Below are 27,372 nucleotides of genomic sequence, written 5' to 3'. Positions count from 1 at the left end.
AGCATTTCAATGGGGTTCAAGTCTGGATTCTGACTTGGTCACTCTTGAACCGGTAATATGTCCTTCTGAAATTATTCTGAAGTTGATTTACTTCTGTGTTTTGGATCATTGTCTTGTTGCAGCATCCATCCTCTTTTTAGCTTCAACTGTCTGACAGATGGCCTCAGGATTTCCTGCAAAACATCCTGATCAACTTTTGAATTCATTCTTCCATGTAAAGACTGCAAGTTGTCCAGGCCCCGAGTTAGCAAAACAGCCCCAAATCATGATGCTCCCTCCACCATGCTTCACGGTGGGCATAAGGTGTTGATGTTGTGGTGAGCTGTTCCATTTTTCCTCCAGACATGACATTGTGTGTTACTCCCATACAATTCAACTTTGGTTTCATCAGTCCACAAAATATTTTGCCAAAACTTCTCTGGAGTGTCCAAGTGCCTTTTTGCGAACATTTAACGAGCAACAATGTTATTTTAAACAGCAGTGGCTTCTTCCGTCAAGTCCTCCCATGAACACCATTCGAAGCTATAGCTTTACATTTTACATTTACAGTGTCTGCTTTAACTAAAGCCATACAAACATTTATAGGTTTTCATATTTTAATTAGGATAGCATGCAAACAATGGCTGTGTTCCAGTCACAGTTTGAGTTGCCCTCGCTCACTTGCCCTGAGCACTTGCTATGACGTCACACTGAGGCCACTTGGAGGGTGGAGGGAAAGTGGGCGGAGGGGGAACAAAAGACGTAAATGGAACACACCTGCCCTCGTTCACTCACAGGCAAGAAAATCATGGAACAACCACAAGGTGTTGGAGTAGCGCTATACTGCCTATTTCAAATCTGTGGGGCCTCCAGAAATTCTTCATAGGGGTGGCCAAATGGGGCCACTTAAAACCTTGGGGTGGCACACCGAAAAATAAAAGCCATAATTTCAAGTTTTTACTATGTTGTAGAATTAAACAGGCCAGTAGAAAATTGTCAAAAAGACTTTAAGACACACATTCTGATATACTTTTGTTGATGGTGGTATGTTGTATATTGTATACTATTATATTGTTTTAATGTACACAGTCCATAATAGTCCAGTCAAATTTTTGAGTTCCGCAGCTACTAAAATCTGACATTATATTGGTGAGTGGGGTGACCAGTAGGGTAGCCAACAAATTCATTGGGGGGAACTGTGGCCAGGCCTCGCCACCCCCCGGTAGCACCATTATTCCACACACAAAATATACTGTGACTCATATCAATAAGCCAGAGAAGTATTCCGCGCTTGATGGCAATATGTTGGTACCTGGGAATTACCAGAATTATTTGTTTTGTATCAGATTTTATTTGGGCATTTCATTATTTATTTATTTATTTGTCTATACCTTACAATCTGTAAACAGATTTGATGTTCAAATGCATTTAACCTATTTGAAGTTTAGTTTCAGTCCCTTACACCGCCATTTGATTGACAGACCATTCCTTTCGTTAAAAGCAAAATAGAAAAGGCAAGCGAAATAGAAACATCAATGACAAAAATTGTCATTTTTTTCCTTTTCTTTACTGACAAAAGTGAAAGTCAAGAACGTAACTTTACTCTTCATTTATTCATTTATTTCTCTTTATTTTTATTTATTTATCTATTTATTTTGGCACTCCTGTGATTCCATACGTGCTGCCATAACTGCCACATACGGTCTAATTTTTGTTTTGTTTTATTTATTAACAACAATGCTATATTTTACAATTCCAAAGGCAGTTTGGTATCACATTCAAACACCGTGCTGGCTCCTCCATTCATTTTCTTTTTCTCTGGTGGTAAATAGACAGCGGCCAACGGTATTTGAGCTTCATTATCACCACCGCATGGACACATTTTCCGCGTACCACTGCAATGCATTGTGGGATACAGGTAGCTCCGGAGTGACCATCGTTTTTCAATCGATCACTGAGCCCTCTGAGGGTCCATCTCACCAAGTTCACTTTGCTGTTTTGGGAATTGGCCCTTAAGATGGTGGTGGGGATTCCCCTGGGGGGCAGTGGCTAGGGCGAGCAAGGGCTCTTTTAAACCGCGATTGAAACGCAGCCAATGACAGAAGGGGGGAAAAAATTACATTTCTGCATAACTTTGCCATCAAATGTGATCTGAGTTTTGTCAAAATCACACAGATGTAAAAACAGTGTCTGTTTTAACTAAAACCACCCAAACATTTAAAGGTTTTCATATTTTAATGAGGATAGCATGCAAACAATGACATGGGGGGGGGGGGGGGGGGGGACATGCATTGAGCCCTCTGCCCAAGGAGACTTAAAGAGCAATGAAAACCAATTTTTACCAAACACCTGAAGTCAAGTGTGTGCCCAATCACTGATGAATGGTTTAAAGCTGCCCTGCCCACTATAAAACACACACCTTATAAGAAGTGTCTTGATGAGAAGCATTGTCTAATGTGCATCATGGCTCGGTCAAAAGAGCTGTCTGAAGACATGCGGTCAAGGATTGTTGATTTGTATAAAGCTGGGAAAGTATACAAAACCATCTCTAAAAGTCTGGATGTTTATCAATGACAATCAGAAGTTTAGTCTAGAAGAAGTCTACAAATAGAGAGATTTTGGCACTGTTGCTTCTCTCCCAAGGAGTGGCCGTCCACCAAAGATGACGCCAAGAGTTCAGCGCAGAATACTCAGAGAGGTAAAAAAGAACCCTAGAGTGTCTGCTAAAGACTTTCAGAAATCATTGGCACAGTCCAATATCTCTGTTCACACATCAACTATATGTATAACTATAGCTAAGAATGGTGTTCATGGGAGGACTTGACGGAGGAAGCCACTGCTGTTTAAAATAACATTGTTGTTCGTTTAATGTTCACAAAGAGGCACTTGGACACTCCACAGAGTTTTGGCAAAACATTTTGTGGACTGATGAAACCAAAGTTGAATTATTTGGGAGTAACACACGTCATGTGTGGAGGAATAATGGAACAACTCACCGATATCAACACCTCATCTCCACCGTGAAGCATGGTGAAGGAAGCATCATAATTTGGGGCTGTTTTGCTACCTCAGGGCCTGGACAACTTGCAATCATTAATGAAAGAATGAATTCAAAAGTTTATCAGGATGTTTTGCAGGAAATCATGAAGCCATCTGTCAGACAGTTGAAGCTAAAAAGAGGCTGGATGCTGCAACAAGACTTCAGAATGAACATAATATAAGTTCTGGAGTGGCCAAATCAAAGTCCAGACTTGAACCCCATTGAGATGCTGTGGCGTGACCTAAAGACAGCATTTTATGCCAAGTTATCGCTGCCAAAGGGGGGGCCCACAAAATATTAAATGTGATGTTCACTTATTTTTCCCTCTTCTGTCATTGTTTGCATACTATCCTCAATAAAATATGAAAACCTATAAATGTTTGGGTGGTTTTAGTAAAAGCAGACAACGTTTTTACGTCTGTGTGATTTTGACAAAGATCAGATCACATCTGATGGTGATTTTATGCAGAAATGTGAGAAATTCCAAAAGGTTCTGACACTTTTTCATACCACTGTAGTATACAGCAGAGAATTGTACAAAATCATTTACATGGATGCACAAAACATCTGCAACTTGCTCAAAGGAATGAGAAACTGCATTTTTGATGTGCACTAGTGATGCGATGTTGAACAAGTAGTTTTGAAAATAGCAAGTCCGATCTGAGAAACTTACCAAAGGCATTGAGAAAAACTGTAATACAAAAATCAGATCCTTGAAGATGCTGGAAAAGCTTCTGAGGCAGAACTGTGTGTTTCAGCACAACAAACCCAATAGTGTTCTCCTGTGGAGCATAGCATTAAACATTAATAAAAGCAATAAAAAGCTAGGTGGCTGGTTTTAATTAATAGTAGAGAACCTTTTCTACAGATAATTACTGCAATAATTAATATATTCCACACAGAGTACTATATGCAGAACATTTCTTTAATCCTATTAAACCCAATTATTGGAATATCCATTATCCATGATAATAGTGTGGGTCTTTTGGTGATTCATTCCAAATAATAAAGACATTCTTCTTTGTTTTTACAACAAAGAACAAAGAGCTTTGTACACTAACAGCTTATAAAACCGCAAGCTTAAATGCTTTCGACAAACATTCCATAAAAAGACAAAATTCTACGGATCATTTTCATACGCAATTTTTTAATGACATTTGCTCTGGCATGACACATTTGCTCAGTCAAATATACAGAAAGGTCCTTAGGTAAAGCAAATTAGATTGCAGTAGCATTGCTACGCTCATAGGTAGCGTGTGTGTTTAATGATGTATGCGTCCTTTCTCTCTGTCCTTCCCAAAACCTCTTCCTGTCCGCTGCTTTCTCTGAATAAAGCAAAATGAACAAACACAATGAGAGTGCAACAAACTCCCATGTGGCACATTAAAACAGTTCAGTCTATAAAGAAACCCAGGTGCCGTTTAAACAACAACGGTAACGGGCAAGGGCGGACTGGCATAGGGGCATACCGTTAATAAGTAGGGTCATAAAACTGCGGTCAAACCAGCGAAGGTTCGTGTTCCCCTGGTCAAATGAGTGGACCCTAAAATTAACGCACCCACGAAGTCCAAGCATTACAGTAAATGCATTGGGACCGAGCGGCAAAGCAGTTGACTTCTGTGTGCTCGCGTTGTTCCCAACTCTTAAAAACGCTGTCAAATCTCTAAAATACTGTATTGGCCCGAATATAAGACGGCCCTGATTATAAGACGACCCCCCTTTTTCAAGACTCAAGTTTGAAAAAGACTTTTTGAACACCAAATTAATTTTTATACAGAAAATAACTCCAGTACATCTGAAAAAAAAGATTATAACAATATATTTGAGAGAAAACGCATGTTATTTTGCCTCATTCAAATCTTTATTTCTGAACATTTAAATATGTAAACTAAGTGCAATCATATTTGTGAATGAATGGCTTCTGGTTTTTGAAATGTAAATAAACCAATCTATTGTGATAAAACAACAAAATTGCAATAACTGCATTATCCATCAATGTGAAGTCTAACTGTAACTGTAGTCTTGAAACAAATCTAAATAAGGAAAAACATTGCAATAAAATAATGCAAACTGGTTAAACTTGAGAGTAGCTGAGATCTGTCATGACAGGATATCGCTTCAATGATATCTGGCGCCATCTAGCGTTGTGAATGGGTTTAATTGTCTTGACCGCCAATAGAAAACGACCCCCTCTTTTACAGTCTTATTTCAATGCAAAAAACACCGTCTTATATTCGGGCCAATACGGTATATAACGCCCCCATTCTAATCATTTAACAACGAAATCCATCTACTGGGTTACGTGCGCTGTCACGTCAGTAGAATCTTATGTGATTCCCCTAGCAATGGGTCATTTTTGTAGATGGTTACAGTTCTCATTTTTGTGGTACTATAAATCTACAATTTTGAATAAATTCTGGCCAAAGTTAGTGAAAATTAGTAGAAAAACTCTTTGACTACTCCCATACTCAAAACTGCATTTTTAAAGTTCCAACATTTTGCAAATTTGAGTTAAAAGTCCTACATGCATACTTTGATCAGGTTACAGTTCTCATTTTTGTGGTACTGTAAATCCTCAATTCTGAATAAACACTGGACAAGGACAGTGAATATTACTAGTGGACCTCTCTGACTACTCTAATACTTAAAACTATGCATTTTTACAGTACCAAAATTTACACAATTTGAATTCAAAGTCCTGGATGTGCACTTTGATCAGGTTACAGTTCTCTAATTCAGTGTTTTTCAACCACTTTGCCCTGGCTCAATACTGTGCCATGGCGTAGTATCTGATGCGCCATGGAAAATTATCCACTTTCACCTTTTTTTTTTTTTTTTTAAATGAATCCAGAAATGTGCGATTGCTGTCTCTGCTGTACAATGGTCTGTAATCATGTAATATAATACCCTTCCATATAAGTAGGCGTCAATAGGTAGCAAATTACTTTGATTAGTTATGCATATGAAGTAAGAGTGGCATTGGGGCTAGCGGCAAGCTAGCGAAACTATAATATTTCCAGATTTCCAGGCTAAGGAATCGAAATACGATTTAAGGGGAGAAAATGTGTTTAAACTTAACTACACTAGAACAACACTAAGATCATTTTCGGTTTCTTACTCTGGTGTAAAGCTTTGGAACAAACTAGATTCTGCAGTGACCAGCTCAGGGTCATTGGCTGTCTTTAAGAGGAGGTATAAACAAACCTTATCAAATAATTATGTTGCTGACTCAAGCTAACTCTTGGACATAATAAGAACTGTACAAATGTTACTGTAAATACTGTCGGGGTGGCAACTCAAACCTGGAAGCAAAACCGAGTGTCCCCAAAACAATGGACTCAAAGCCAATGCAAATAGAACTCACAAGGACATATCATCTGTTGGCTGTAAATGCACAGACAAACTGTACCTCAAGTTCTTCAAATTCTACAACGACATTAAACTGGTCGATCGGCCGCTATCCTGCCCAAGTTCTTTGATCAGAACCTGGCCAACGCCTGCCCGGAAAATACCTTAAAGTCTGGATATTGTGGAGGATAGCTGGGGTAGATGGCGGCTGCTGTGTCTGACCACACTCGAAGTGGAACGTGTTCGAGGATGTTTCCTTTTGGTGCGAAGCTGGCAGCTACTCTTCTGAGTTTGCCAGGGGGGACAGTGATCGCTGGGATGGTCCTTCTGAAGGACCTAGCGATGTTAGTCCCCCAGGCCATGAGTCCACAACCGGAATGGCAATGCAACCTACTACGAAGCTGCGCAACCTTGAGATGAATGTTCGTCAGGAGTCAGCAAGGAATGAAAACTGCGACGAGGATTAAGTCGTCAAAAGGAGGGTGGCGGACACTGCCTGCCATCGGTCCTCAGCTATTACCTATCTTCCGGATTGAATCAATTGAAGAAGCTAACTACTGAATTATGAACTAATCTACTGGATCTAATCAAGATAAGGACCACATGGCCTCGATCGACAATGGACTATTGGGAAAATGAACAATCAGAGGGGATGGTTATTATAATTTTTATTTTTTATTTTTAATTGTAATTACGACAAAATCTGAATGCCAAAAATTGATATTCTATATTTTCTGCGTCCTATATGGTATAATGGGGACGGGTTTCAATAAGCTTCGGCTTCTCCTGTCAGCCCTTTTCTTTTCGGGTTGAATTTATTGTAAACACATATAAATGCTGTATGTTTGTTTGGATTTGTCATGCCTGAAGGGAAAATTAAATAAATACAAAATAAATAAATAAATAATTGTGACGGATAAAGTTTTTTCTAGAGGGAAAGGTGCTAACTCAGAACTGGACATAATTCATTGAATGGCGATCAAAAGGAAGCAAAGACTGTTTCCTCTCTGTACATAGCGGGATAAATTTTCACTGGGGATGCAGCGATACCTACTCCAATACAAAAAAATCACACCGTATGAGTAAAAATATGATCTTGGAATGTTTTTTTCTTTGTGTTTGTTTGAAACCCATTCAATATATGACTATTTATTGTTTAGAAATACAGAAATTCCTTTTTACATAACATTGCTGGTAGTGTGCTGTGGTGAAAAACACTCTAATTAGTGGTTTACTCATGTTGTAGTGTATTGTATCAATAATTTGTTTGTATTAATTAAAACCACTACACTGTTGTGATTATTTTACTGTAGGCTAATCACCGGTTCCGGTTTTTGTTTACTATATGATTATTGTCCAGAACAAATGGTGTTTTTTTTTTTTTTTTTTCATCAAGGTACGGGTACGTATGTTTCCGGATGGATGGCTTCCAACACCATCCATGAAGTGGGCCGGTCTTTCAATGACTCCCGGGCCACTCCCTCTCCCTAGTCCGCCCTGGTAACTGGGGTGACAACGCAAAGACTTTTTAAGAGAGCCCTACTGTTTACACGGCGAAAGCGTTTTGGGGGATGAAAATGCGATGAAAATTTGAAAACGCCTTCCAGAGTAGAAATGTTGAAAACGCTCCCCTGTCGTTACCATCTAAACATTTGACAATGCAAAAGTAAGTTTTGAGTGACAACGGACTTTCGTACTCCGGAGCAGTAGATGACGATATTTGCCAGTGTCTTTTCTCAATGCTCAATGTGGTACACACAAGGACACAAGACAGAGGTTGACTCAACTTAAATAAATTTTAACTGGCTGCATGTGTGATTTAGTTATTGCCACCACCTGTTATGTGCCATAGGTAAGTAACAGGTGCTGTTAATTACACAAATTGAACAAGCATCGCATGATTTTCCAAAGGGTGCCAATACTTTTGTCCGGCCCAATTTTGGAGTTTTGGTAAAATGATAATGATTAAATTTTTCTCCCATTGTCTTTTGTGTTTTTTCATTGCAATCAAATTAAATGAAGATATTACTGCCAAAGCATTTATAATTGCAATCATTTTCTGGGACAATTTGAGCATTATCTGACAGAATTGCATGGGTGCCAGTACTGTATATATAGGCTACATATATATTTTTTTAATTATAATTTGGGAAAAAAGTGAAAAAAAAAAACGTCTTATTTGTGTATCTTTCCAATGCTAAATCTGGATAAATACATTGAACACACACAGAAAAAAAAAAGTTTTTTATGGGGGAGAGGGGAGGGGTAGAGATGTGGCCGATCGATCGGGTCCGATCACGTCATTTTCAGAGTACCGGAATCGGCAAAAAAAATATCGGCCATGCCTTTTTTAATATATATACATATATTTTTAATTAAATCGTTTTCTAATTGTATTACTGTAACGTTGCAGACATAATATGTTACACTTGTCCAGAGTCTTTAGTTTAGGCTTAAGGTAGGGTTATCAAATTTATCCCGATAATGGCGGTAATAATTTTTTTTTTAATTAAATGTATCACGTTAAAATATTTAACGCAATTAATGCATGCGGTGCACGACGCACTTACGCACTGTCGCGCTCAAACTGTAATGGCGGCATTTTACCTATATAGAGAGATAAAAGGCAGCGTAAAATGAGTAGAGTGAATTTTGACAGCCTTTGGAGGCTTATTTTAATTGGCTAAAGCCTTACAATCCCTCTCCTTACATTTAGAAATATCATGGGAAGCAATGTGGGTAAGCAAGGTAGCAATTGATCTTTTTCTAAATCACCTTATAGTATTTCCCAATGCAGAGAATATACTGTATATCAATTGGTAGCACTACGCACAGTCATGGTTCCACTTCATGCATTGGGGCATGGCTACAGTATCATTTACTGAAAGCTCAACAAATACACTAGATGGCAATATTTAGTCACAACATACAAAGTCACAAGTCTTTCTATCCGTGGATCCCTCTCACAGAAAGAATGTTAATAATGTAAACGCCATCTTGAGGATTTATTGTCATAATAAACAAATACAGTACTTAGGTACTGTATGTTGAATGTATATACTGTATTCGTCCAAGTTTTATTAATTTTTTTCTTAATGCATTGCCAAAATGTATATGATCGGGAAAAATTATCGGGAATGATTGGAATTGAATCAGGAGCAAAAAAAAAAAAAACAATCGGATCGGGAAATATCGGGATCGGCAGATACTCAAACTAAAACGATCGGGATCGGGAGCAAAAAAACATGATCGGAACAACCCTAGGGGGAGGGATGCGCTACTTCACTTTTTTTTTTTTTTTACTTATCACGGTGTGTTGTGGTCCCCATTAACCGTGAAAAACGAGGGATCACTCTACTTCATTTTTTACAGTGCTTGAAAGAGACCACTTGCTTGACTGAAGATAGAACGGCAAACTTGCGTCTGATTGGTGGAATGGAGCCATGTGAATATTGTTGGGATGTCTCATTGGAGAAATCGGTAGCGCTACCCCGGTAATACACGAGGCACATCTCTACTCTCACGTTTCTATGCTGGCAAAATAAATAAATAAATCTAATATGTAAAATAAAGAGTAAAAATGTAAAGACTCTTTTGTAGCCCAAAGTAGCAGAGAAAGAGTACTGTTTGTTCATCACAAATCTACTCAAGTAAAAGTAAAAAGTATAGCTTAGTAAAACTACTCTTAGAAGTAAACTTTTCTTAGAAGTAAACAAAGTAACACAGTACATGTAACGCGATACTACCCACCTCTGTAAATTACCATATTAAGGAGCCATGTGCAGGATGTGTATAAGGAGTAAGTAGATATTACGATGACAATATTAAATAGGCACATTCTGGAGATTATGCTATGTAGACAAACTCAAAAGTATTATACTTTTTTTTTTACCGGTGAAATTTACTCTGAGCACTGCAGATCAATACTGTGCTATGTGCCCCAGTGAAATATGTCTGGCGACGTCCATGCTTGACTCACTTTATGTCACATCAAGATAGAAAGTCTGCATGGTTTTTCACTTTTTTTTTTTTGGAAGGAAAAAAAAAGTTTGTTTAACCCACATACAATATTTCTAGAATGGGTTGCCTCCATTGAAAAATGTCTTTGAAAAAGAATATTTCCAAGTGAGCTCAAACCTTTGAATGGTACAATAGGGACAATTTGTACACTGTCAGACCATTAGTTGCGAAACCAAACCAAGATAATAAATTCTCCACTTGTAAACAAGTCCTGTACTTTGATTCCGTCAAGAATCCCGCTGTGTCCTCCGGCCTCGGAATGACTGCACACCTTACGACCTTGCCTCCAATCAGCATCCTCCAACTGTTCCCCTGCAGGACTCCAGCAGCTTCCAATCTTCACTTCTCTGCAGCTAAAATTTTTCCAATCATTTCACTGCAGCCGTCCGTGCTTCACACCTGCAGCTTGTTTTTCCCCAATTCCCTTTTTCTATTAAACATTCCTGTCAAGAAATTATTCTCGATTTGAAATTGTATTGATGTTCCTGTTTGTTGAATTTTGCTTCAACGTTCTTATTGATCATTTTCCTTGGCATGCATAAATACCTACAGTATACATTTGGTTGCCAACTCCCCCCCAAAAACATAAGGGACACCTCATTAGTAGAGCCAGCCGGCCCAGAAACAGTTGCTAATTTTTTTGTACGTGAAAAGTCATTTTTTACATTTTAATTGTAATGTTATAATAATTTTACTCAAAATGGAATTAATTAGGTACAAATTTGAGTGATATATGCACGTGAAAAACAATAATTATGAACAATGCATTTTTAATACAAAAATACTAGAATAATATTAACATTTGTCATGCTAAATTTAAAACAGCATAATTTAACCCTTAAGATCCTGAGCCTTTTTGGCGTGAACAAATGTTTTTCTCATGGCAAACAACATAACCAATGAGCGGTTCAAGATGTAGGTCTGAAAGTTGAGACCAAAATTAAGGTTGAGAGTAACACTTAGGCCATTCCTACATGAGTATGTGCTCATGTTCTTGGGAAGTAAATCCATACAAAAAGTATGGACTTGGAAAGAACACACAAGAACGGGAGCACGCAGAACACTTTGCTTGAATGTTGGAAAAGCTGAGTACTCGAAGAAAAACAACACAGTCAAACTTTGTTGACACATAATTTCCAAAAACAGAACATACATAACCCCAATAGCAGGTGACTTCGTGCTGGCTCCAGTCTCAGCTTGCCAGATCCGCATAGCAATCACACCCGCTTAACGTCAGTGCGCCAGATGCAGCCCGGATCAGCACTATGACAGTCCAAATGATAGGTTAGCACTGTTCCAGGCCGGACTGTGCAGACCGGATGTGCTCAAACTCCCGTTTAACATCAGTGCGCTAAATGCGGCCCAGATCAGCACTATGACAGTTTTGCCTTAACCCTGTAGAGGCCAGCAGTGTAGAATTACAACATTTTAATTTTTTGTAAAAATGGGTTGAAATGTTTTTTTGTTGTTGGTTTTTTTTTTTACATTAGTATAGTCATTGGGTCCTACTGTTCAGTCTCACAGTAGGTGTGGATAGGAAATTTGTATATCAGCCCTGCCAACAGTTCCAGGACTTTCAGAATCTGCAGAACTTTGGCAGTACAACAACAATTTGGTTCCTTGGGCTGGATTTATCAGATTTAAGTAAGTATAATGCATTTAATATTTTTTTTGTAATCATTACACTTACCAGACCATGTACATATGGAATTATTGTGAAATACATTAATCAAATGGAAATTAGAGCATCTTGTATATATGTTGTAAGTTTACAACTCTGGCCCTTGGGTAGTCAAAATGGCCATGGTGTAGGTTTACAAGTTACCTGGCTAAGTGTAGCCTAAATAGACATTTTGACAGGGACCTTCTATTTTTCACAGTCTATTTTAAAGTTACACACATCTTTTACACTTTCCAGATATACTGTACTGTATTATATAGGCTTTATATTTATTTTTAATTTCCAAACCAGTGCTATTTGGAACCCACTGTACAAGAAGCTGTAGTACTGAAATATATTGCAATAGCGTACCTCTTTTTACTGCTTATAATTGTAATCACCTACAATAGTTTAGTTTCTCATTCTGATTGTATATGTGTGCCTATTATGTTGGTTCGATTCATCGCCTAAGCAATTAGATCTGGGGGGATGCTGAAGGGTGCCTGTTGCATTGTTCCAAAAAAAGGTGACAACGTTCGGAAATGCATTCCCATTGCAGACATTATCATCTTTGTAGAAATGCAACATGCCTTCCTTTTGGGATGATGGTTTCACATTCTTGAACATTCTCACCTGATAATCAGAGCACAATAGGTTGGCCAGACAGTATTGTTTGATTAGTGAGATGTGTAAATAGGTTACTTTGCCCCCCACCCATACCAATGTGATTTCCATTTAGTTGTTGTCATTTCAGAATGTCTTCAGCAAGGAGAAAGACCTTCTACACTGTGAAAGAGGTCATCGATGCTGTCCAAAATGAAGAGGGTGATGTGGACATAGACTTTGATGAAGCTCATGAAGAGTCAGATGACGAAACCCACGAAGAAGTGGACAAAGAAAACCATCCACCCACTGACTGCCCAGCCAATGAGGACACTGGGCCCCGACCAGTCAAACATGCCATGCCCCTTGACGGATATCGCTGGCAGGAGAAAGTTTATATCAGCCCTGATTTGGATATTTCTGGCCCACCTCTCACAAAAGATGTTCATTCCCTCGACACACCATTGGAATGCTTCAATTTGTCTGAAGACATGATTGAGTCACTCACAATAAACACAAGTGAGTATAGATAGCCTTCAAACACATGGAAGATCCATAAACACCAACAAAGAAGGAATAGAGCGAATGATGGGCATGTATCTCAAGATGGGCCTGGTACAAATGGCTGGGGTGCGAATGTACTGGGAGACAGACACACGGCTTGCACCTGTTGCTGATGTGATGTTTCTAAATGAATATGCTATTTGTAAAAATATGACTCCTGTTGAAATTATTATTAATATGATGTACTGTTCTGGGGCTATGTAACAAGCAATCAACCAGTGCAAATTAACCCATAGTGTATTTTTTTTTTTACTGAGATATAAACATTTGTATCTTTCTGATTTGACAATGAGCACAACTAGGAATAGAGTCAGGAAATCCTGCTACCCCATTTAGCCAGCATTGTAAGATTACAACGTTGTCATAAAACTTTACAAAAACATTTTTTTTTTTTTTTTTGCAAACACTTCATTTTCATCTTCAAAGGCCTCCTACAACACCATATAAGTGGTTGAATGTTTTTTCTTTATATATATATATATATATATATATATATATATATATATATATATATATATATATATATATATATATATATATATATATATACACATATATACGATATATATACAGTATGGCGGAAAACACTCAGGTGACTTGAAGTTCCACTCTGAGACCCCCAATTTGGCCAAATTTCAAAATTGTCCGATATGCATGTGTGATACATCATTGGAAAGCTTAAAATTTCCATTTTCTGGGGGAAAAAAAATTTGAACAGGAGGGCATTTTATTAAAAAAAATTTTTTTTAAACAGCAAAACCCTATCTGGAGGCGAGAGCACGCGAGAGCAGAATTACAGACGCCATGAATTTAACGAGATATTATCGCGTACTTACCTTGTTTCGATCCAAAAACTCCATGTATCATGTATCACTGAGTGTCAAGACACAGTTGTGAATGCCCACAGTTGAATTTTTGGGGGGAATTTATGTGTGAAACATGACAATATAACAAGGGTTGCAATGCGGAAATCGCAGACATCAAGGAGTAGTCGAAAATTTCTTTTTCATATATTTAAACGTTTTTTTTTTTTCCCAATTTTTCTTTGTTTGCATCAATTATTTATCATCTAACATATTGGAGAAAATGCGACAGTAACAAAAAAAAATATACACTTGAGCAATAGTTATGAGGTACTGTAGATATCCGTGACTTTTTTACAGATGCCATTTTTTTTATTGTGATGTCATCTGTTTAAAAGTTTAAAATATGCCAGTAAATAATTTTTTTAAGTCGTTTTTTTTTTTTTTTTAATAAACGAAATATTATACATCAATTAATGATTCTAAGCTAAAAATGACAGACATTTTGAACAATACATATAATTAATTACCTTAGTTTTATGGCTGGGTTAAAACAAAAGTGGTTGCGCGACGTCTGTAAACGGGTTTTTCAGGGTAAAATGGACAAATTAAAAATAGTTCGGGGGCTTAGTGCGCCATGAATCTGCTATGGCAGCATATAGACATATTGTTCTATCAAACACAACAATTCTTTTGGCTTAAAATAAAGAGGAGTGCAAGAGCAGAAACTGCTTTTTCAGTCTTGTCTGTGTTGTATGTCATATACAGTATGTATGAAACTTACATAAAGGTGTATGCAGCACTATGAACACAATACAACAGCATAACATCTTAGAACTACTCCTCTCCCTCCACTAGTAGGAGCCATGTCAACGCAGGCATGCGCTGCCCCCCAGCGGATTCTTTTCAAATTGGTCCCGTGAAAAATCCTGAAAACCGGACATTTTCATGAATTTATAAAATCCGGCGGGACGTCACAGAGAGGATGCGAAAAGTGGACTTGTCCGGGGAAAAGAGAACATTTGGTTACCCTAGCATATGGGGATACCGGGGATTTTCGTTGTGTGCTGATTAGAGGTGGGAATCTTGAGGCACCTAACAATTCGATTACGATTTAGAGGCTAAGATTCGATTATAAATCGATTATTGATGCTTATTTATTTTAAATTGCCTTTCAAGATGACATATCTGTTCTATGTGTTGGATTTCATCAAGTACATTTACCCCAAAATGCGACTCATACTCGACTCGACTTATATATGTTTTTTTCCTATTCGTTGGGCATTTTATGGCTGGTGCGACTTATACCCAGGTGCGACTTATAGTAATACGGTATTCACTTTTGTGATACACTGTAGATTCAAGTCAAGATGTTGCCGATTTGGAAGTATTTTAGATAAAAAGTTAATTAGGTTCGCTCGGAAGGTTCGCTACAACAGCCTTCCAGAGAAGTCTACTGCTTTAAGACGGCGGCTGTTTACTAACGCTGGCGAGTCTGTCATTTTGCGTCTAGTTCTTTATACAGTACATGTGATATCTACCTTAGCATTATGTGGGCGTAGTTTGTTGTGGCTGTTGGCCGCTAACCGGTAAGGTAGCTTTGTTTTTGTTTTTTTTATCTAGCGGCATGAGTAGAGCCATAGCTGTGAGTTGAGCATTGTCATTGCCCGGATAATGACAAGCATGATGTTTACTCTCGGTCCCTTCATCATTGCGTCCCGAAGACCGTGCTGACTGTGTTTTAGCTCCGCTTTACTTTCCATATTTCAATAATCGGAATTTGGATGTTTGTGAATTGTTCTCGAATCTTCCACGGCCGAATCGCCAATAATCTAAGAATCGGAAATTTTGCACACCTCTAGTGGTAATGGGCCGGTTTTGGGAGAAATAAGTAGGGGCGTAATTCCTAAAATTAGAAGGGTCTGGTGTCACTACACATGCACGAACCGCGACCCTTCATATTTTACATGTACATGGGAAAAAATAAGAATTGGGGGAAAAATAAGTAGGAATTGGTGACTACGATTAAACCAGCCGGAATGAGCGGACCCTAAAATTAGCGCACCCGTGTAATCCAAGCATTACAGTAAATGTATTCCGACCGAGCGGCAAGGGAGTTGACTTCCGTGTACTCGCATTGATCTCAACTCTTAAAAACACTCCCAACATTCCGTTCTTCTAAGGTGTGAACTTAGGAATGGAACAGCAATTGGTCTAACTTTGTGTACATTTCATAACACAATCATCGACATATTTAAAAACGGCCTGAGTCTTTTTGGAGTTGCATACAAAACTACAGCAACACCTTCAAAATGTTGTCTTGAACCAAATATGGTTTTGAGTGCACAACACTTGAAGCCAAAATTTCTATTATTATTAGATATTCTATGAAATATTTATATTTATATTTCTTTATGCTACCAGCTCACCATCCTGTAACATTCTAATCCTCCCTCACAATGATATTGAATTCCAGCACAGCGACTGAACCGGTTTAGTAATGCCTTATGAATTCTGCATGAAGTGTTGATTTTATACAGCGTCTCCCCACATGATCACTCCCTAAATTGGCTCTTGCCATCAGAATTCTAATCAGTCCGTTTTGTTTGAGCTTTGTGAGCAGGCTGTTGTGATGCAAATTCTCACCGCAACCAACACTTAAGACCAACAAAACTCTGGAATACTTGACATCAGATTTAAAGTCCCATTGATTTGTTTATCAAATAATCCTGTCACACTCGCCTACTTCAAACACTGTAATGATATCAAAACACGGAGAGCTTTGGCATGCAAATTCTCTGTAAGGGGATATAACACAGTTCACTTTTTTTTCTGCACAGCTGCCTACTCTTGTTTGGAACACAAAGCAGGCTGGTAAAATTGTATTTATAGATGGTTCTGGAGGACTATTTTCATAGTCGCACACTATTTTCGAACAGCATTGACTTCATCATTTGGCCTGTACCTCCCTGCAGCTGAACATGAAAGAGATGCCAATAGACATTTGGCTCCAGTTGACATAAATTCTCATTTGACTACTGTCAAAAAACTCAGGTAAGTTTGCTCAACTTCACATGCCCCATGCTTATCAAGTATGGTCATTTTACATGGATCCTGAACAGGGATGGACTGGACCCAAAAAATGGCCCTGACATTTCTGTCATGCCTGAAGGGAAAATTAAATAAACCTTGTATGTGTGCCTGTGTATACAGTGGGGTAAATAAGTATTTAGTCAATCACTAATTGTGCAAGTTCTCCCACTTGAAAAGATTAGAGAGGCCTGTAATTGTCAACATGGGTAAACATCAACCATGAGAGACAGAATGTGAAAAAAAACAAAAAACAAAACAGAAAATCACATTCTTTGATTTTTAAAGAATTTGCAAATCATGGTGGAAAATAAGTATTTGGTCAATACCAAAAGTTCATCTCAATACTTTGTTATTTGCCCTTTGTTGGGAATAACGGAGGACAAACATTTTCTGTAACGCTTCACAAGCTTTTCACTCACTGTTGCTGGTATTTTGGCGCATTCCTCCATGCAGATCTCCTCTAGAGCAGTGATGCTTTGGGGCTGCCGTTAGCCAACACGGACTTTCGACTTCCTCCACGGATTTTCTATGGGGTCTAGATCTGGAGACTGGCTAGGCCACTCCAGGACCTTTAAATTCTTCTTACGAAGCCACTCCTTTGCTCCCCCGGCTGTGTGTTTGGGATCATTGTCATGCTGAAAGACCCAGCCACGTCTCATCTTTAATGCCCTTGCTGATGGAAGGAGATTTTCACTCAAAATCTCTCGATAAGGGCCCCATTCATTCTTTCCTTTACACAGATCAGTCGTTCTGGTCCCTTTGCAGAAAAACAGCCCCAAAGCATGATGTTTCCACCCTCATGCTTCACAGTGGGTATGTTGTTCTTCATTTAGTGCCATTTAGCATCGCTTAGCTGTTCGTTAGCTTCACTTAGCTCTCCCGCGGTTTTCACGCCACGAAGCTCGTTATTTTTACAGCTCACTTGCTACTTTGCACGTTGGCTATCGTTTATTTCGAACACATGAGCAAACGTGCTCTCCATGAGAGCCAAAGTGCAGTGAGGGAGAAGTTGAGAACAGGCCTCTAATGCCTCTTTTAACTTTCTTCTTCACACCGAACATAAAATACACGACAGCACACCCTGTGGCGAAACGATGTAGTACAGTTCCAATCAGTTATACAATAACACTCAACAGCTGGTTAACAGCAAAAGCACGTCATGTTCGTCATATAAATAATGATTTCTGGAGTTAATCCCACATACTTCAGAATTAATATAATATGTTGAGTAAATACTAAATAATACAGATTCTACACTAAGAATAGCTTGCAAATGACACTTATCATGACAAATACGATTGGCAATGAATACTTATTATAATACTATTATATATAGTAGTACACTATAATAATATTGCGAGAATTAGGGCAACTGAAGACCTTTCTGGATTTTGGTGTAATTTTATGAATATAAACTTTGGACGAGTTCGTCAAAACAACCATGACATTATCAACACGTAATTGTAAGGATAATTTGCGTTTTTTTAGTTTTTTTGCACTCCGTTAATGGTCCCTTCGCAAACCCGGAAGTGTGACGTAGGCAACAGAAGACTACCCACAGCTACCATAGCAGCAACAACGATGTCAGTGATATTTCCACCAAAGGTAACCATTCAGGATCGCTCTTTCGTGACGCTACCGATGGCAAAGGCTCCCAGGAAAGATGAACTACAATTAATCCCTACATGTTTGAACTTGAGGTGTCAGATGACGGCGATTTACTTGACACAGCAGATGGCGTCATGACGCCAATTGACAGCTCGACACTTCACGAACGGGAGAGTGAGTGGTAAGTCCAGCATCGTGATTTTTTTATTAGAATGCGATTACATGGTTGTATATTTTTCCATGCTCTACACATAGCTAAAACTGGATATTAGGTAATGGGACAGCTCCTACCGATCTAAATATGATCAAGCTAGCCCAAATGTGGCTAAATGAATGATATGTTATTGATATTTCAAAATAAATGAAAAAAACATTTTATTTTCCAGGTGTTGCTGTAAACCGTCAAGTAATTACCCTTCCAAGAGTATGCCTGTGTCATCAGTAGATCCCAGACGTGAGAGCCAAACTTGAGGAGGCTGAAGCACTGACAGGGGCATGAATTACATTAAAAAAATAAAACCTAAATTGTTAACAACATTGACACATTTTGTTGACTGTTTAATGTATTCTATTGGTATATAATATATTGTAATTATATTACATTCTGAAAAAATATTCAATAGAACACAATAATAAATGATACCAGATTTATGTTGAATCAGCATTAGCTTTCGTTGTCAGATTGTGACACAACATATGTTATACCAAGCACACAATGGCACACATCAAAGAGCATAATTTTAGTAAGCAACACAAAGTTAGGATAGCAACGGACTAGCGCAACGTTGAAAAATGATAATGGCAGTGGGAAATATGTATTTACTCTTTTCTGTAGCATGAAGTGTTCTCTATACAAAGATAATCCATTATCATTAAAATATGAAGGTAACTAGATTTTTCTTTTAAAAAATGTGTACTATATATGACTAGTTTATGATTTCAATGTCATCAAAATTTGCTACATTTATTTCTCCTAAGTCATCGTCATCTGATGTCGCAGACGGAAGAAATTCAGCATCTGGCAGGCCTCATAGGATCTCTTCAGTCGTCATCACCAGTGTTGTTAATAACGGCGTTACAATATAACGGCGTTACTAACGGCGTTATTTTTTTCAGTAGTGGGTAATCTAATTAATTACTTTTCTCATCTTGGCAACGCCGTTACCGTTACTGAGGACGGAAAGGCATGCGTTATTATGCGTTACTATATTGGTCGAAAAGTCTGAGGGAGACGGACTCACCGAGACGACAGAGCAGAGCAGGAGTGGGGAGAGGCAAGAAAGTTGTGACGCCGAGCAGACGCGATGCTAGGTAGCTCCAATAATACATGTTGTAGCCGATAGCCTACAAACTACGCCCGCATGTTATGGTAGATATGGTAGACATGGTAGATACCACATGTACTGTATATAGATATAACTAGATGCAAAATGACAGACATGGCACTAAATGCGTTAGTAGACAGCCGCCATCTTGAAGCAGTAGACTTTTTAGGACGGCTCTGTTGTACAGAACCTTCCTAGCGAACCTAAGTAACTTTTTATATAAAATACTTCTAAATCGGCAAAATCTTGACTTGAATCTATCTTTAAATGATGAAACAGTTTTAAAACTTTCATATGTCGAAAGTAGAGAGAAGGGAACTAATGCAATAATGGGAGCAATTCTAACAACTTTTAACAGTTGATCCAGGGTAAAGAGTAAATTAGGGTAAAGAATTGGGCTCGGGCCAATTGTACCAAAAACCTTCACAAAAAACTTCACATAGTGTGGCCAATGTTTTTTTTTTTTTTTTTTTTTTTTAAGAAAAAAAAAAAAAGTAATTATCACCAATTTGCCAAGTAACTAATTACTCTTACATTCAGGTAATTGAGTTACTAACCCAATTACTTTTTGGGAGAAGTAATTTGTAACTATAATTAATTACTTTTTTTCAGTAAGATTAACAACACTGGTCATCGCTGGACACCGCATCACTTGGTTCATCATATGACTCGACCCACTCTCTCTTGATTTTGGGAAACTGGGTGGCAACTGACTTGCAACGCTTTTTTCATCGTGTTGAGGGTTTCCGCCACTTAATATTTTATGTTTGGCTTCCTGGAGAAAAAAAAAATCACAGCAGCATGAAAATATTGGATGAATCCTAATTTTAATTTAATAATAATTTCTTGGTGATCAAATAATAATGCCCCAGTCATAGCAGCATCTATTTGATGCTATTGTTCCCTCTTCAAATAGGCAGACCTTGATGTTGAAGTATAAAAAAAAACGAGCCAAGGACCTATTTGGTGCTGGGGACATTTGAATTTGAACACCTATTGATATAGTAATAAAATCACATGAGTAGACGACATGTCAGCCAACCTATCTACTTATGACAGGCCAACAGCAAAAAAAAAAAAAAAAAAAAAAAAAAAATGTCGCACTTCAACAAACAGGCAGTAGGAGTCCCCCTCGTTTATCAAAATAAGCCATTAATGTTCTACTTAAACCTTTGTAAAACCAAGGTTTCACTGTTGTAGGTTTTCAAAGCTGTCGTGGCTGAAATGATGAAAACAACGAGCCGATTGGGGACCTGTATGCATGCTAACAAAAACGGTCCAAACCTTTGCAAGAGAAGTTTTTTTTTGACCACTCCTAGAGTCTGGAGTCTTCCTGTGAGTAATTCATCGCTACACATCGAGATGGCATGACGAATCCCGCGAGTAAAACCCAGAAAATGTTTGCAATATATGGCGAGGATAGCGTGGTGCTATATTTCCGTGTTCAGAGTGGTGGCGAGGCTTCCTGGAAGTTACGTCATGAGGTAGAGGTCGGCAGGACGACGCGTCCCTTGTTGCTATGGTGTTGCTATGGCCATAACTCAAAAACTACGCGGTCAATTATTTATTTATTTTTTTTAATGTGACTTTTTGAGAGAGCGAATGGCGCTTTTAATACAATTCAACTGAGTAAAACACTTAGCCACTGGTGATAGTAAGAAAAAGGCGGTGGCGGACTGGAAGGTTGTGTGTGAGTGTGTGTATGCACAAGTGTCTGGCCTTGGGACGAGATCAAGGGCAAGAGATGTAGCTCTCCAACCAGACCCTGGTCCTATTAGTCTAATGCAGGGGTCTGCAAGTCCGGTCCGCGAGAGCCGGTATCCAGCTTGTTTTCCATGTCTCCCTCCTTTAACACACCTGAATCAAATAACCCCTGGTCTAATGTGAAAACGCCCTAAGTAGGAGCATGGTGATTTATACATTTTGTAAAAAAGATCCTTGTCTCTGAAGCAACTCTAGCCTCATGTATCACATACTGGGCCTGGGGTATTCCTTATAAAAAATTGTTTTTTCCCATAAAACTTCAAAGACAAACCGAGCGGGGATGGTGCTAGCGTAGCATATCTTGTAGAGTGTTTTCCCATACAATATTTACTGTATGCTGTTCACACACTCTTACATTTACTGTACAACGTACACACACAAACTGTAGCACATGCAAACTGACTTCATAGAAAACTAAAACAACACTGTAAATAAGCTCAGCCTACTCAGTGATTAATCTTTCTCTTTAATAATCACTTTAATCACTCCCATTATGTTTATCACTCTCATTGCACACATATGTACACACGCGTGCAAACAAAACATGGTGGCGGCTTTTAGTGACAGCGCTAGTCAACACACCGGCTTTTGCTGAAGCTGTACAGGTTTTTGTGTAAATAAACATGTCAGGTATTCTTACAAATTTCGCCGCATCAACCTGTAGGCTTTTCAACCGCATCTGTGCACATTACTTTCATTCAAATCCATCTCAGTTATCCGGAGGGAGGGATGAGCGGAGCACTGAGATATATCATTGGACTAAGAAAAATTGGATCAACGAATAGTCCGCGTGCCACGGCCGAGAATTTAAAAAAAATTTATTAAGCAGCGTCCCGGCCCAAAAATGTATGTCAGCCCACTAGGAAGAGCCCGGTACGCCCAAAAGCCAGTCCACCTCTGGACCTGTAGACCAACCTCTACGCTTTTCCTGGACCTGGCAATGAGTCTTTTACAACGTTTTTTATGTAGCTTTTATATAGTGCCTGTAGAAAACACGTGATGGATAAGCATTCGGCTGGGTTTTGCTGTGATACGGACACAAAAGTGGTAAATGATGTACTAGGAAGAGGTTGTGTCTATTGGGGGTTTAAACTAGGGTTGGGGGGGGGGGGTTGTTTGGCAGAGAATTAAAATTGGCACAGCAAGGAATAGAATCCTACTGAAAAGCTGTAACATCCCTATAGGGAGGAAAAACAGTGCAGCTGGGGATGTGTGATAGCACTCACCCTATAAGTGGACAACATTTTCAAAGAAAGCGCTATTAGACATGGAATGTAAGTCATGTTAATTGCTTTGTGAGTAAAGACAAAAAGATGATGCTGGAACTCACCCGTCAATAAAAAACACAAAAGAGACTTTCATGGACAAAATGGAAAATTATGTCCTCATATGTTTTCCAGGCACCATCAATGGCTGGGTGTATAATTAGTTGCAATACTATTTTTTTGTTTGTTTGTTTTTAAAACCAACACAGAGTGGAGTTGTGTAAGACAGCACCAATTTACACTAGATATTATCTCAAGCAGTGGTGGAATGTAATGAAGTAAAAGTACTTTGTTACTGTACTTATGTACATTTTTGTGTATATTTACTTTACTTGAGTACAAATATGACGTGTTATTATTTACTTTTACTTCACTACATTTTACAGCGCATATCTTTAATTTACTCCACTACTTTTCAAATGGTCGCCTGCGTTACTTTTGTTTTTTTGTTTTTTTTTTCTCTTTGTGAATTGATAGATTTGTTTTCATGCCTCAGGCGCAATCAATAAGCCCAGGGCAACTATACCATAACTAAGAACTACAGGCAGCAACATGTGTACAAGCAATATTAGGCAGGTGAACAAGATACTGACCAACAGCAAGCAGCGCGCCTTCAGATGGGTGGGTGCTGCACAGTCTTGTACAGTATGTGGGGGTATGCACTAGACTATAGCATGAATTATTTCGCTAAATACCGTGGGTAACGGGACGGAAATAATAATCATCGGGAGCAGGAACACCAAAATAGATTAACATTTTCACCTGTGTTAAAAAACCTAGAGGACCGAAGCGTCCATTTTCGTAGTTTTATTTTCGTGGGCCAACACTATCTTGACTTACGTTGGCACGTCAAAAGAACTACAGTAATCTCTCGTTTTTCGCGGTTAATGGGGACCAGAACCCACCACGAAAAGTGAAAAACCACGAAGTAGCACCCCCCTCCCTCCCATGTTTTTTTTTCCAATGTATTTATTCAAATCTATCATTGAAAAGAGATACATATGAGATTTTTTTTTTTTTTTTAACCTTTTTCCCCCATAGTATAATTAAAAAAAACTTTTACAGTGTATCCCAAAAGTGAGTACACCCCTCGCATTTCTGCATATACGTATTTAAGTATATCTTTTCATTGGACAACACTGACAAAATAACACTTTGACAAAATGAAAAGTAGTCTGTGTGCAGCTTATATAATAGAGTTAATTTATTTTCCCCTCAAAATAACTCAAAATATAGCCATTAATATTTAAACCCCTGGCAACAAAATGTGAGTACACCCTTTAGTAAATGTGTACATCCCTAAATGTCCTAATTGAGTACTGCTTGTCATTTTCCCTCCAAAATGTTATGTGACTCATTACAAGAGGGCTGTCAGCATTGCTACAGAGAATGAAGAGGTGTGGGGTCAGTCTATTAGTGCTCAGACCATACGCTGCACTCTACATCAAATTGGTGTGCATGGCTGTCACCCATGGAGGAAGCCTCTTCTGAAGACGGTACACAAGAAAGCACATGGGTTACTGGAACCATGTTATATGGTCTGATGAGACTGGCGGGCTTTCTTGTGTACTGTCTTCAGAGGCGGCTTTCTCCTGGGGTGAAAGCCATGCACACCAATTTGATGTAGAGTGCGGCGTATGGTCTGAGAACTAACAGGCTGACCCTCCACCTCTTCAATCTCAGCAGCAATGCTGACAGCACTCCTGTGACGAGTCACATGACATTTGGGAGGGAAAATGACAAGCAGTACTCAATTTGGACATTTAGGGATGTACATTTTTACTGTGTACTCACTTTTGTTGTAAGGGGTTTATGAAGTGGTATGAAGAAGTATCTAAATCTTTTGGAATTTCTCACATTCCTGCATTAAGTCACAATCAAATGTGATCTCATCGTTGTCAATATCACACAGATGAAACTACAATTTCTCTACTTTAACTAAAACCACCCAAACATTTATAGGTTTTCATATTTTAATGAAGATAGTATGCAAACAATGACATAAGGGAGCAAAATAAGTAAGTGAACCATCAAATCTTAATATTTTGTGCCCCCCTTCAGCAGCAATAACCAGACCCTTCCTGTAGCTGCAGATCAGTCTGGCACATCAATCAATTTTAATCTTGGCCCACTCTTCGCTACAAAACTACCATAGTTCAGTCAGATTCCTGGAATGTCTGGCATGAATCACTGTCTTTAGGTCATGCCACAGCATCTCAATGGGTTTCGAGTCTGGACTTTGAGTTGGCCACTCCAGAACGTTCTTAAACCGTTCCGAAATTGATTTAATTATGTGTTTGGGATCATTGTCTTGTTGCAGCCACCATCCTCTTTTTAGCTTCAATTGTCTGACAGACGACCTGGTTTTCCTGCCAAAGATCCTGATAAACGTTTGAATTCATTCTTCCATTAATGATTGCAAGTTGTCCAGGCCACGAGGTAGCAAAACAGCCCCAAATCATGATGTCCACCATGCTTCAAGGTGGGGATGAGGTGTTGATGTTGGTGAGCTGTTCTATTTTTCCTCCACACATGACGTTGTGAGTTACTCCCAAACAATTCAACTTTGGTTTCATCAGTCCACAAAATATTTTGCCAAAACTTCTGTGGAGTGTCCAAGTGCCTTTTTGCAAACATTAAACGAGCAACAGTGTTTTTTTTAGGCAGCAGTGGCTTCCTCCGTGGAGTCATCTCATGAACACCATTCTTGTCCATGGTTTTACAAACAGTTGATGTGTGCACAGAGATATTGGACTGTGCCAGTGATTTCTGTAAATCTTTAGCATACACTCTAGGGTTCTTTTTTACCTCTCTGAGTATTCTGTGCTGAACTCTTGGCGTCATCTTTGGTGGACAGCCACTTCTTGGGAGAGAAGCAACAGTGCCAAACTCTTTCCATTTGTAGACAACTTCTCTGACTGTCGATTGATGAACATCCAGACTTTTAGAGATGGTTTTGTATCCTTTCCCAACTTTATATAAATCAACAATCCTTGATCGCAGGTCTTCAGACAGCTCTTTTGAGCGAGCCATGATGCACATCAGACAATGCTTGTCATCAAGACAGTTCTTACCAGGTGTGTGTTTTACAGTGGGCAGGGTAGCTTTAAACCACTCATCAGTGATTGGACTTAAATTGTTTGGTAAAAACTGGTTTCAATTGTTCTTTAAGTCTCCTTAGGCAGAGGGTTCACTTACTTATTTTTCCCCCTCATGGCATTGTTTGCATGCAATCCTCATTAAAATATGAAAACCTTTAAATGTTTGGGTGGTTTTAGTTAAAACAGACACGTTTTTACATCTGTGTGATGTGGACAAAGAGCAGATCACATGTGATGGTAATTTTATGCAGAAATGTGAGAAATTCCAAAATGTTGAGGTACTTTTTCATACCACTGTAAGTCGGGTACGTCGTAACCCAGGGACTACCTGTTTTTTAGCACTTTTACTTGAGTATTTTTTTTCTTTGGTACTTTTACTTGAGTAAAAAAAGTGAGTACTTCATCTACCACTGATCTCAAGGTTCTATCTCTAGAAACTTAGTTCAGGATTATTTAAATTAACCGTTGAGTTCATTCTTTCTGCTGTAAAAACATGAATGTAATGTAAAATTCCTGCTGCATAAATGTGTGCTCTACCAGCAGGATCAAACGACTAAAATAATTGAAGCATGGTATAATGTGTTGCTGCAATCTTCACCAGCTCCTAATTCAGTAGCAACCATAGCAGAGATTGACATAAAATTGTCAGTGTTAAATGCTGATGTAATAAGATGCAATTAAGTGTCAAGTACCATGTAGCTTCATTCTAAACAAATTTAATTGGGAACACAATGTTCTGTTGCCTTGATGATGGATAGAGGGGAGAGAGTCGATCTGTGCCTTGATCTTGCATCAAAATCTGTCAGAAGATTCTCTATTATGTCTTTCTGGATCAAAATTGCAGTTGCTGCTATTTATGGCAACAAATGTCAAAACTACACTGCAAAAAAACACCTCCTTAAAACTAGTTAAATTTCCTTGTTTTCAGTGTACAGTCATCCCTCGTTTTTCACAGTTTATGGGGACCAGAATCCACCGCGATAAGTGAAAAACCGCGAAGTAGTGACTCCCCACCCCACCCAAAAATATATATATTTTTTAAACCTGTCCTGTTCAACTGTTTGGATACAGGAGAATTTTGTGACCGTTGTTTTTTCTTCTGAACAAAGATGGATCCAGTAGACAAGCAGCAACAATTTGTTTTTGTTCTTCAAAGCCCGAGGATTCAGGGACTTGTAAATTAAAGCAGGCTTGAGCAT

This window comes from Corythoichthys intestinalis, chromosome 12 (genome assembly GCF_030265065.1).
Source record: "Corythoichthys intestinalis isolate RoL2023-P3 chromosome 12, ASM3026506v1, whole genome shotgun sequence".
In the NCBI taxonomy this organism is placed as follows: domain Eukaryota; kingdom Metazoa; phylum Chordata; class Actinopteri; order Syngnathiformes; family Syngnathidae; genus Corythoichthys; species Corythoichthys intestinalis.
The sequence above is the reverse complement of the archived record's forward strand: the minus strand, read 5'-3'. Positions refer to the sequence as shown.